This window comes from Biomphalaria glabrata, chromosome 1 (genome assembly GCF_947242115.1).
Source record: "Biomphalaria glabrata chromosome 1, xgBioGlab47.1, whole genome shotgun sequence".
Taxonomy (NCBI): domain Eukaryota; kingdom Metazoa; phylum Mollusca; class Gastropoda; family Planorbidae; genus Biomphalaria; species Biomphalaria glabrata.
In genome coordinates this window covers 41715131-41727281 of record NC_074711.1, presented here as the reverse complement: position 1 = coordinate 41727281, position 12151 = coordinate 41715131, and the positions used below count along the sequence as shown (strand labels likewise).

Here is a 12151-nt window from a genome sequence, read left to right as displayed (position 1 = left end):
TTAGAATGTAATATCTATCATTAAAATAAATAATTTCAGGAACTGAACATTTGAAAAAGATTTTTAAAGAGAGTGAGAGAGAGAGAGAGAGAGAGAGACATCTTTTGAAGTGGAGAGTTGGAAATGTTCTTCTTAGAAATGATTCACCAGATTAGTATGTAGTGCTAACATTATTTATTCTAAGGTGATCAAATATACAGATATATATATATAATTGTATGTTAATATACAGTTTTCATGATCAATCTAAAGCAATGTCATAAACTATTTATTGGCACATGAAAATTATAAAGCAAGTATAAAAAACGCGCATTTGTCGAGTTGGACTACTAATCAATACAAAATCTGATAGTAGGCAAGAGCTCTTGAAATTCTACCTAGCACCATTAAATCCATGCACTATCTAGAATCAAGAGTTTACTACTATTACTACCTACTTTAATAGTAATCAATGGGGTGGGTTATTGTAAACAAAATTAATAGATAAAAAAAAAAAAAGAAAACGCGCTGACGTATATACAAACAAAAGGGATTTGGAATTGTGAAATAAACAATGAATACTAAAGAACATTTAAAATGGCTGCAGATACAAAAAAAAAAGTTAAGATTGTCATATTATAAACTATGGCCATCAAACTGTAGTTTTAAAAAAATACTAAAATATAACTACGTGTCCTTCCATCTAAAGTAGCAAACAACTAGCAATTAGGAGACAGACGACGAAAGAACCATTAGTGTAGGACAGTCAACAAACACTAGAGCCAGGATCCTGGCCTGTATGTCACGAAAAGAATTGAAACAAAACATTGCAACCACATGGGCGTTTAGTAGTCCAACTAAAGGTTAATTTAAGTAGACTCTAGGTGTAAACTGTCAAGATAAGACTTCTCATAGAAAGACAGTGTTTAGGGTATCATTTTCTCCGAAAATTCAGATACCATGGTCTATGACGTACAAGACGGACTTACAGATAACTGGTCCGTGACGTACAAGAGGGACTTACAGGCACCAAGGTCTATGACGTACAAGAGGGACTTCAAGGCACCAAGGTCTATGACGTACAAGAGGAACTTCCAGGCACCATGGTCTATGACGTACAAGAGGGACTTACAGATAACTGGTCTATGACGTACAAGAGGAACTTCCAGGCACCAAGGTCTATGACGTACAAGAGGGACTTCCAGGCACCATGGTCTATGACGTACAAGAGGGACTTCCAGATAACTGGTCTATGACGTACAAGAGGGACTTACAGATAACTGGTCTATGACGTACAAGAGGGACTTACAGATAACTGGTCTATGACGTACAAGAGGGACTTACAGATAACTGGTCTATGACGTACAAGAGGGACTTACAGATAACTGGTCTATGACGTACAAGAGGGACTTACAGATAACTGGTCTATGACGTACAAGAGGGACTTCCAGGCACCAAGGTCTATGACGTACAAGAGGGACTTCCAGGCACCAAGGTCTATGACGTACAAGAGGAACTTCCAGGCACCATGGTCTATGACGTACAAGAGGGACTTACAGATAACTGGTCTATGACGTACAAGAGGGACTTACAGATAACTGGTCTATGACGTACAAGAGGGACTTACAGATAACTGGTCTATGACGTACAAGAGGGACTTACAGATAACTGGTCTATGACGTACAAGAGGGACTTACAGATAACTGGTCTATGACGTACAAGAGGGACTTACAGATAACTGGTCTATGACGTACAAGAGGGACTTCCAGGCACCAAGGTCTATGACGTACAAGAGGGACTTCCAGGCACCAAGGTCTATGACGTACAAGAGGAACTTCCAGGCACCATGGTCTATGACGTACAAGAGGGACTTCCAGGCACCAAGGTCTATGACGTACAAGAGGGACTTACAGATAACTGGTCTATGACGTACAAGAGGGACTTCCAGGCACCAAGGTCTATGACGTACAAGAGGGACTTACAGATAACTGGTCTATGACGTACAAGAGGGACTTCCAGGCACCAAGGTCTATGACGTACAAGAGGAACTTCCAGGCACCATGGTCTATGACGTACAAGAGGGACTTACAGATAACTGGTCTATGACGTACAAGAGGGACTTCCAGGCACCAAGGTCTATGACGTACAAGAGGGACTTCCAGGCACCATGGTCTATGACGTACAAGAGGGACTTACAGATGGAGTGATCGTTAAATGAACTTGTGTGTTACCCGTGCTTGTAATCGTGCTAGTATTTGTAATCGTGTTCGCATTATCGTAGTCTGTGAATCGTGACCAGTCTGTACTGTGTTATTGTGTGTATCAGTCGTGTTTTATTGAAATAAAGCCTTGTTTCTAAGGTTATGAATTGACTTAGTATATTACAATTTATTTCAATAAAACCATTCTTAAATGGACAAGTTTTTGCGTCCCAATAGACTGGATGCTGATCCTAGTTCAACTAATGCTTCAGTTACATGGAAACATTGGATTTCTTGTTTTGACAGATTCGCAACGAAGGTAGGGGCTAGTGAAAGCGAACAGTTTGACCTGCTATGCAACTTTGTGTCTCCATCCTTATATCAGTATATTTCTACCTGTTCTAAATACTCAGAAGCAAAATCTATTCTTGAGAATTTATTTGTGAAGGCCCCTAATGAAACATTGGCCAGACATTTGCTTGCAACTTGCAAACAAGAAGTCGATCAAAGTCTTGATCAATTTGTACACAAGCTGAGAGTGATGGCCAGAGATTGTCAGTTCCGAGCTGTCAGTGCTGACAAAAATGAAGAGGACGCCATTCGCGATGCCTTTGTTAGCGGCATGCGTTCGAGTGTAATTAGACAGAGGCTACTTGAGAAAAGATCCCTTGACTTGAAAATGGCTTTAGATATTGCCAAGACACTCGACATGGCCCAAAAAGAATCCAGTTCGTTTAGTACTCCTTCTCAATTGGTAGAGTCAACTCTTTCGTCATCGGCAATCTCAACCGAAGAAATGGTGGACTCAGAAACAATCGCAACAGTGAGTACTAAATGTTTCTTTTGCGGAGGTAGTCGGCATCTCAGAGCGAAATGCCCTGCCAAAGACTGCATGTGTCATTCGTGCGGGAAAAATGGACATTTTTCGAAGGTTTGCAGGTCTCGCAACACTCCTATAACCAAAACAAAAGTCAAAACATCTCCTAGCCACGAGATTAAAAGACAATCTTGTAAAAATTGTAGCTGCATTAAGGACTCTACACATCTAACATCACTAATTGCTACTTCGTCTGTATCTGGTTTAACTAAATCAACAGTACACATCTCTGTAAATGGCGTGAACCTAAAAGCCCTAATTGATACTGGTAGCGGGGAAAGCTACATTTCTTCAAACATACCAAGAGAATACGATTGGTCAGTGACACGTTCAAAGCACAAAATTTCTATGGCGTCATCTCAACTGTCAAGCGTCACAAGAGGCCACATGTTTGCATCGCTAAAATACAAAGGGGAAGTTTACAATCAATTCAAACTTTCGTTACTAGATGAACTTTGCACTGATGTAGTGCTTGGGTTAGATTTCCTCGCATTACACAAAGAACTGATAATTCTATTCAAAGGTGGTCGACCTGCATTTCATGTTTGCTCGCTCAATGCTGTGAAGGTAGAGGCACCACAATTGTTTGCAAATTTATCCCCTGATTGCAGACCTATTGCTACTAAATCTCGTCGTTACTCCTTCCAAGACACACAATTTATTAAAGCTGAAGTTGAGAAATTGATACGAAACGGTATCATTGAACCTTCCAAATCACCTTGGAGAGCTCAAGTCCTTGTCACGACCAATGAGCGGCACAAAAAGCGAATGGTCGTTGATTATAGCCAAACTATAAATAGATTTACTTACCTGGACGCTTACCCCATGCCTAGAGTGGATGAAATGGTGGAGAAAATTTCCAGGTATGAAATCTTTAGCACATTGGATCTGGAGAGTGCTTATCACCAAATACCTATCCAACAGAGCGAAAAGAAATACACAGCCTTCGAAGCTTGTGGTAAACTCTACCAGTTTTGCAGAATACCCTTTGGGGTCACTAACGGTGTAGCTTGCTTCCAGAAAACCATAGACACTATTATAGAAAAAGAAAAGTTGTCTGACACGTTTGCCTATGTCGACAATGTAACAATATGTGGTACAGATGTAGACTCCCATAACAAAAATCTGTTGCATTTTCAGAAGGTAGCTCAGGAATACGGAATAACTTTCAACGAAAGTAAAAGTGTATTTGCTACTAAGAAGGTAAAGCTGCTTGGATATGAAATATCCAAAGGACATTTAAAGCCGGACCCTGATAGATTTCAAGCTCTGCGAGATTTGCCACCTCCAAAAGATCTGAAGTCTCAGAAAAGGATTGTAGGACTTTTGGCATATTATGCTCACTGGATACAAAATTTCTCCGACAAATTGTATCCTATAATGAAAAATCAAATTTTTCCTGTACCTACAGAAGTAAAAACAGCGTTGGAAGACTTGAAAGAAGAATTGCAGAAAGCAGCAATTTTCACCATAAAGTATGACCATCCTCTAATTGTGGAAACTGACGCTTCTGACATCGCAGTAGCTGCCACTTTAAATCAGGACGGAAGACCTATTGCATTCTTCTCTAGAACTCTTTCACCTAGTGAAAGGCATCAATCTGCCATAGAGAAAGAAGCAACTGCAATAATTGAAGCTATACGCAAATGGAAGCATCATTTGTGTGGCAATTATTTTACCCTTATTACGGACCAGCGGTCTATTTCATACATATTTAAAGACACTCATGACAAGAAAATTAAAAACGATAAGATACAAAGGTGGAAATTGGAACTGGCAAGCTTCAAGTTTGATATACAGTATAGACCTGGGAACGCCAACACAGCAGCAGACACCTTGTCTAGAGGGCACTGTGCAACCATGACGAAACAAAGTAGCCTGAAGACGTACCATGACTACCTGTGTCATCCAGGTGTCACTAGACTTCTACATTATGTCAGGTCAAAGAACTTACCCTTCTCGGTTGAAGAGGTCAGGCAGACCATTCAACAATGCAGAACCTGCAATAGAATTAAACCGCAATTCTATAAGGAATTTGCAGGTACGCTCATCAAGGCCACACAGCCGTTTGAAAGAATAAGTGTTGACTTTAAAGGTCCTTTGCCATCAGCTACTCGCAACAAGTACTTGTTAACAATGATTGACGAATATTCGCGGTTTCCATTCGCTTTTCCCTGTCCTGATATGACATCTAAGACAGTAATAAAGTGCTTCGACCAGTTATTTTTCCTCTTTGGAACACCCAGTTACATCCACTCTGATCGTGGCTCATCATTTATGTCCACAGAAACTACAGAATATCTACATTCTAAGGGCATAGCCACTAGCAGGACAACGCCCTATAACGCAAAAGGAAATGGTCAAATAGAAAAGCTGAATAAAACATTGTGGCAGGCTATTTTATTAGCATTGGACTCAGGGAAGTTGGAACTATCACATTGGGAATCTGTGTTGCCCCAGGCACTTCACTCCATTCGATCATTACTGTGTACTTCTACTAATGAAACTCCACACGAACGGATCTTCAAATTCAACAGAAGATCGCCAACGGGAACATCCTTGCCTACTTGGCTACAGAACCCAGGCAAAGTATTACTAAAATCACCTGTAAGATCTTCAAAATTTGACCCATTGGTACAAGAGGTTGAACTTATTAGCTGCAACCCACAGTACGCCCATATACGATTTCCAAATGGCCGGGAGGAGACAGTGTCGCTTAGGCAGCTGGCGCCGAAGGAAAGTTCCACGAACGACTATTTCGAACCAGAGAACGGTATTCTGCCTCAAGAGGTCGGTGACTCTTTGGATCTCTCACCAGGGAGTCGCTACGTGCCTGAAACTATCAGTAATTCACAGAGTCCCACCCCAATGATGTACAACCAGCCAGAAGTCATCAGGGACTCACAGGGGAGCCACCCAATGCCAGAGGCCAATATTGACTCGAGTCCCGTACAGGACAGTTACGACTTGCAAGGAGAAAAGTCTACGCCAGAGATACCTCCGGATCCTTCCCTTCATACGCATGGCTATAACCTAAGACCCAGAAAGAAATGAAGGAGGGGTGAATGGAGTGATCGTTAAATGAACTTGTGTGTTACCCGTGCTTGTAATCGTGCTAGTATTTGTAATCGTGTTCGCATTATCGTAGTCTGTGAATCGTGACCAGTCTGTACTGTGTTATTGTGTGTATCAGTCGTGTTTTATTGAAATAAAGCCTTGTTTCTAAGGTTATGAATTGACTTAGTATATTACAACAGATAACTGGTCTATGACGTACAAGAGGGACTTACAGATAACTGGTCTATGACGTACAAGAGGGACTTACAGATAACTGGTCTATGACGTACAAGAGGGACTTACAGATAACTGGTCTATGACGTACAAGAGGGACTTACAGATAACCAAGGTCTATGGCGTACAAGAGGGACTTACAGATAACTGGTCTATGACGTACAAGAGGGACTTTCTGGTAATCATGGTCTATTAACGCACATGAGGGATTTCCAAGCACCAAGGTCTATGACGTACAAGAGGGACTTACAGATAACTGGTCCGTGACGTACAAGAGGGACTTACAGGCACCATGGTCTATGACGTACAAGAGGGACTTACAGGCACCATGGTCTATGACGTACAAGAGGGACTTCCAGGCACCATGGTCTATGACGTACAAGAGGGACTTTCTGGTAATCATGGTCTATTAACGCACATGAGGGATTTCCAAGCACCAAGGTCTATGACGTACAAGAGGGACTTACAGATAACTGGTCCGTGACGTACAAGAGGGACTTACAGGCACCAAGGTCTATGACGTACAAGAGGGACTTCCAGGCACCAAGGTCTATGACGTACAAGAGGGACTTACAGATAACCAAGGTCTATGACGTACAAGAGGGACTTACAGATAACCAAGGTCTATGGCGTACAAGAGGGACTTACAGATAACCAAGGTCTATGACGTGCAAGAGGGACTTACAGATAACCAAGGTCTATGGCGTACAAGAGGGACTTACAGATAACCAAGGTCTATGACGTACAAGAGGGACTTACAGATAACCAAGGTCTATGGCGTACAAGAGGGACTTACAGATAACCAAGGTCTATGACGTACAAGAGGGACTTACAGATAACCAAGGTCTATGGCGTACAAGAGGGGCTTACAGATAACTGGTCTATAACTTACAAGAGGGACTTTCTGGTAATCATGGTCTATTAACGCACATGAGGGATTTCCAGGCAACAAGGTCTATGACGTACAAGAGGGACTTCCAGGCACCAAGGTCTATGACGTACAAGAGGGACTTCCAGGCACCAAGGTCTATGACGTACAAGAGGGACGTTCTGGTAATCATGGTCTATTAACGCACATGAGGGACTTCCAGACACCATGGTCTATGACGTACAAGAGGGACTTACAGATAACCATAGTCTATGACGTATAAGAGGGATTTCAAGGCACCAAGGTCTATGACGTACAAGAGGGACTTACAGATAACCAAGATTTATGAATTACAAGAGGGACTTATAGATAACCATGGTCTATGACTTACAAGAGGGTATTATATATAAAATGGTTTATGACGTACAAGAGGGATTTCCAGGTACCATGGTTTATGACGTACAAGAGGGTATTATAGATACCATTGTTTATGACGTACCAGAAGTATTTCCAGACACTATGGTCTATGACAAACACAAACGGTATTTTAGAGCCGATAACGTACAAGAAGCCACCACTGGCGTACTCTAGGACTTTTGATGGAACAAAGATTGAGATTTGAGTTCAGCAAACTACACCAACATTGATGAGTTTATCCACCAAAGAGCATAGCAGAGATTATTAAAAAAAAACGCATGTGTAACCTGATTGCAATGCTATTCACTAGATTGTCAGTGTCAGTGTTTCAGAAAGAAAAGACATTCAAAGTATTAACAACAGAATAGCTGAACACATGAACACAGTTCAGACAGGTTTCACTTTTTAGTCAGCACGTAGAATTCAACGGCTCGACAAAGTAAAATCTACATAGTGGTTAGGGTTAGGTTAAGACGGGGATTCTGAATTTCGGGATTTTGAAGGCGCCCCTGGGACCACCCAACTCTAATGAGTACCTGACTTTAGTTGGGAAAAGTAAAGGTGGTTGGTCGCTGTGATGGTCACATGAATCCCTGCTCGTTGACCGTCGGCCAAATAAACAGATGACCTTAACATCATCTGCCCTATAGATCGCAAGGTCTGAAAGGGAAACTTTACTTTTTTTTTTAGTTACTACTAAAAATGACAGACTACTTAGAAAGACACACATCGCATAATGAACTCTATCAACTTGAGTCTGGTCTTTAAAACAACACCACCACCAACTTAAAGATCGAAACATTTATGGCCATCTACATGTATTTAAGATAGAACTAAACAAAAAGTCGCATTGCAACCAAAGATCTCAGTGCTCAATGTAACCAAATGTTTGACATGCTCAGTAGGAAACTGTCCCCAGTTTTGTTGGCTCACTTGGAAACTAGCGAGCTACAAGTTGCTTCTCTTACTTCTATTGTAAGGCCGTCATGTGTCTATTTACTTCTATTGTAAGGCCGTCATGTGTCTATTTACTTCTATTGTAAGGCCGTCATGTGTCTATTTACTTCTATTGTAAGGCCGTCATGTGTCTATTTACTTCTATTGTAAGGCCGTCATGTGTCTATTTACTTCTATTGTAAGGCCGTCATGTGTCTATTTACTTCTGTTGCAGTAAGGCCGTCATGTGTCTATTTACTTCTGTTGTAGTAAGACCGTCATGTGTCTATTTACTTCTGATGTAGTAAGACCGTCATGTGTCTATTTACTTCTGTTGTAGTAAGACCGTCATGTGTCTATTTACTTCTGATGTAGTAAGACCGTCATGTGTCTATTTAAATCTATTGTAAGGCCGTCATGTGTCTATTTACTTCTATTGTAAGGCCGTCATGTGTCTATTTACTTCTGATGTAGTAAGACCGTCATGTGTCTATTTACTTCTGATGTTGTAAGACCGTCATGTGTCTATTTACTTCTGTTGTAGTAAGACCGTCATGTGTCTATTTACTTCTGATGTAGTAAGACCGTCATGTGTCTATTTACTTCTGTTGTAGTAAGACCGTCATGTGTCTATTTACTTCTGTTGTAGTAAGGCCGTCATGTGTCTATTTACTTCTGATGTAGTAAGACCGTCATGTGTCTATTTACTTCCGTTGTAGTAAGGCCGTCATGTGTCTATTTACTTCTATTGTAAGGCCGTCATGTGTCTATTTACTTCTGATGTAGTAAGACCGTCATGTGTCTATTTACTTCTGATGTAGTAAGACCGTCATGTGTCTATTTACTTCTGATGTAGTAAGACCGTCATGTGTCTATTTACTTCTGATGTAGTAAGACCGTCATGTGTCTATTTACTTCTGATGTAGTAAGACCGTCATGTGTCTATTTACTTCTGATGTAGTAAGACCGTCATGTGTCTATTTACTTCTGATGTAGTAAGACCGTCATGTGTCTATTTACTTCTGTTGTAGTAAGACCGTCATGTGTCTATTTACTTCTGATGTAGTAAGACCGTCATGTGTCTATTTACTTCTGATGTAGTAAGACCGTCATGTGTCTATTTACTTCGGTTACGTATCAACGTCACATTGATCTATTCATTGGTTTTTAAATGTCAGTCATCCAAACAAACTGATACATACAAAAGTGTAATAGTTCACATTTTTCTATAGGATTCTCTACTTTGTAATAAAGGCTTATGTTACTCACGGCCACTTTGTTTATCAAAACCAGATCGATGTGCAAACATCAATGATAGATCAGTATAACTAACTAAACTGTAAACTAACTAATCTTTAGGACAGGAATAAATCTATATTTTAAATTGTTTCCATTAATTGTGTACAATTAACTTAAAACCAACAACGCTGCTCAGACATCCATCCATACAAATACACCGGTGCATCAAGCATACAATGAATTATTCCGATCTCTCCATCAAGTACACAACCAAAGTCTGCCAGTGCAATAATTGTCCATAGATGCTAATCAGGATCAGGGTCTCTCTCGTGTACAGGCTCGTCTCTTTCCTGTAACACATCCATGTTTTACCCTTGATGCTTATCACACACACCTATACACCACATCTCCTGCAAGAATGTGACTAGATGCCCGCTGTGTTCCATTGTGTACATCATCAACAGTTTCAACTAGTTAATTGGCGGAGTACTGGTAAAGAGGTAAAGCGCTTGGCTTTCATACACAAGGGTTTCAGGTTCAAATAGATGAATGCTGGGATTTTGAATTACAGGATTTTGAAGGCGTCCCTGAGACCACCCAACTCTAATGTACCTGACTTTAGTTGGGGAAAGTAAAGGTGGTTGGTCATTGTGCCGGAAAAAGAATGACCTATAGATCACAAGATCTGAAAGGAGTATAATCCTTTTCCAGGTCAAAGGTTCATAAAAAGGATTTATCTCGGGCATTTTGGACACTTCAAAGAAAGGGATAATATTTTGTTTTTACTCATAAACATAATAACTTTAAAGATGATGTCTCTCACCAGTGGCGGTCCGCACCGGGTGACACCCGGTAGGAAAAAAAAGGGGGGGGGGGTTGACACCCAAGTGAAAAAAAAAAATTCACTTTTGGAAAAACTGACTATTCAAAAATACCGTAAGTGTCAGTGGCTAAATATTGAAAATATGTTATTCGCAATTGATAAATATATCGATATATATTTTAAAAAATATTTCAGCTAAACATATTTTTATTTTTTAATGAAACTCTACAAATAGTCCAAAACGTTACATCATACTTTATATTAAAAGCAGATGTGAAACCTTACTTTCAGCTGTATATAAGCTGCATATATATATAGATACTGCTTCGATTTTTTAACAATGATTTAATCGAATCTACTGCAATAGTTGCAAGCATTGTAATATCATAAAATATGCCAACCAAAGTCACTGTTTCAAAAATGGTGACCTTCAGCCACAAAATATTGAAATCTCACATGTAATTTATGTAAATTTTGCAGAATTGTAAAGTAAATAAGTGTCAATTGAGATTTCTGAAGATTATGTAATTTCAGATGTTGAATGTAATAGAAACTCTAGCCAAGATGAAGGAAGTTTACAATGAATCAGACTTCAGACTTCAATATTTTAGGGATACTTTCTTCTTGTAATGTGCCAATGTCACATAATTACGTAGAAAATTATCCATAGCAAAAGGAAAAGTGCGCCAGTTGTTAAGAGAATGGTTCTGATGCTATGTGGGATGATTTAGTCACTTAATAACAAGAAATCGTATGTTTTTTGTTGTCAACTTTTTTCGCCTAATTCTAAAGAAATTACATTCAAATTAGTAACTTAATTAAATAAGTGTTTAAAATAAAGTCTGAAATTGGAATATCAAAAGAGGTATGAAGAATAGTCATTAGAATTGAAAAATGGGAAAACAAGGCCATCCGGCTACAAATATAATTGACAAGAAAGTCGTTGCTATGATTATGTAATGGAGAAAAACAATGGAAGGATAAATTACACAGATTGTTTCTATAAAATCAGAATATTTTGACATAAATAGACTAATTAAAAAAGCATCGCATATCACTCGAATACAGCTACCATCTCTTGAAGAGCTTTTTCATGAAAGATGCCTTTCCAAAACACTCTCGATTCTTAAGGACAACCTGCACCCATTAAACCACTGTTACATCAGATCTGAACCAAGTGGTTGTCTCCTTTCCATTAGGACTAAAACAGAAAGATTTAAAAACTCCTTCATCCCACTTTCGGTCAGAGTGTTACAAGATCAGCTGTCGTCATCCAGAAGTGCACAGAAGTCAAATTCATAAAGCGCTGCTTGTGAATGTGTATGTGTTTCGTGTGTGAATGTTGCTTGTAGTTGCATCTATACTGTTATTGTACAGCAGTTACGCTGATGTTGTCAATTGTAGTCAAACTGAATTTCCATTTGATTGGATCAATAAAATTATCTAATCTTATTTCGTGACCATAATAACGACAAGTCTTTATTGAATATCGAATTTTTTATAAGATGATGGAAATATGT

General features: G+C 39.6%; 1 protein-coding gene across 8 annotated transcripts in view; it reads right to left on the bottom strand.

Moving 5' to 3' along the window:
• LOC106080080 (histone deacetylase 4-like) overlaps positions 1-12151 on the bottom strand; it is a 90574-nt gene that overhangs the window by 42047 nt on the left and 36376 nt on the right. The window lies entirely within an intron of this gene.